Source organism: Talpa europaea, assembly GCF_964194135.1.
Source record: "Talpa europaea genome assembly, chromosome: 2".
NCBI classification, from domain to species: Eukaryota; Metazoa; Chordata; class Mammalia; order Eulipotyphla; family Talpidae; genus Talpa; species Talpa europaea.
Window position 1 is genome coordinate 36,031,097 of NC_140068.1, and position 1,956 is coordinate 36,033,052.

Genomic DNA, 1,956 nt, shown 5'->3' on the forward strand with positions numbered 1-1,956 from the left:
TTTAGAGACAATGGTTATCTCCCAGTTTTTTACTCCACTAACTTCATTAGCATACGCTAAATCCCTTCACTTCAATTGGGTCCGTTAAATTTTAGTTGTTAAAGCCATACATATTCCAGAATATTTATAAAAGACACTTATATCATGTTTGTAAGTTCAGTCTTAAGTGAAGGCAAAAAAGTCTCAATAGTACATGGAGCTCAGTACAGGGGAACAGAAATCAGAAATTCTCTGTTAAAGATGAGAGATATGCTCTAGTTTCACACAAAATTTTCAGCAATAAATTAAGAGTTTCAAAAAAAATTAAAATGTACAAAGGACTATAGGTAGTGCAAAGTAATGTCACGGGACCAAAATTTAGTTTAATCATTTTATTTCAAGTGTATTTTTAAATCATAAATGGGGTTTTGTAATGAGAAGTTGAACCATTTACTCTTCATACCTTTAAAATTTGACAAGCAATTTTAGAGGCCTTGCTTTCCAAATCCAGTCTTCTTTGCTATTTTTCATACTGAGACCCAGTATTTAAATTACTCCATTCTACATGAACAATTTTAGGTAACTATTGTACATGTGTTAATAAGACTATTGTACATGTGTTAATAAGACTTTTCTGAAAACAGTCCATCAAATATAAATAATGGTTTCTGTTCAAGGATCAGCAGTGACGGAAGAAATATTAAATACCTATCAAAACATCATTTACTCATTTTAAAAATAACAGAACCAGTGCTGTTCTCTGTTATGAAAGAGAACACAGAAAATTAAATTACTTTTGCAGACTTTGGTAGTATTTTATTACCTACACAAGTCTCAACCTCTTAACTTTTATGCAAAGTTACCATCAGGATTTACTGAGTAAAAATCCTGGGTACTAACATGGCCCTAAGTGTACAATTCCAAAGAGGAACAGGTTACTTTTGAGGAAAACAGCTGTCTTGGTTATTTCCCTCAAATGTGTATCTGAAAAGTGAAGGGATATGTTTTTTAAAACAACTTTGGGTAATAGCTAGCTCACCAACCACCAAACAAAAAAGAAATCAAAACTTTTTTCTGGCAATTTTCTACCTTTAGGGACTTTTCCTTTTTTTGACTGCCTAATATTTAATTTTTTTTTCAATTTTAAAACAACTTTGGGTAATATCTAGCTCACCAACCACCAAACAAAAAGAAATCAAAACTTTTTTCTGGCAAGTTTCTACCTTTAGGGACTTTTCCACCTTTTTTTGACTGCCTAATATTTATTTTTTTTTTAATTTAAATTATTAAAATTCTGCATCTGTAGTTAGAGTTCTTTTTCAAATGATCTTCACAACCCAGAACACAGACACCAGAGCAACATGCTCAACTCACACTGTTGGTTTATAATGAAGAGATGAAAATGGATGAATAGTCGTAAGCAGGTACTCCCTCTGCTCCAAAGGTGAGCAAGTTTTTAACATGTGAACAACACAGAACTCCACTGCTCTAGAGATCTCTCAAACTCAGGAGGGCTTCCATTTAAGAAGTCAATATATTATTCTTAAAAATTAAAGTTTGGTCACCTAGTCACTAAGAAAGGCTGAACAAAATTATTCCCCCCAACCCCAAACAGCAACTAAACAGTGCTAATCACCCTGCCCCTTCCCACAAAAACAGGGAAGTGGTTGAGACTGAAGCATTTAAATTTAAAATTTTAGCTCCTAAAACACTGCTATTTGCTCAAAGTTGCAGTCTACAGATGTCACTCTCCAATACTTTCCCCATTTATAAGTTTATTTACACACACACACACACACACACACACACTCACTCTCTCACTCTTACTCTCAAGTAAGACACTTTTTTGTGTTTGTTGATAAATTATGAGGATTATGAACTAGGTGTATACAGGGTTTGACAGGTGCTTTGTAAACATCAGAGTCACTTGGGTCCTTTTCTCCAAAGCCTGAAATCAAATTCTGCAGCCAGGGGTCA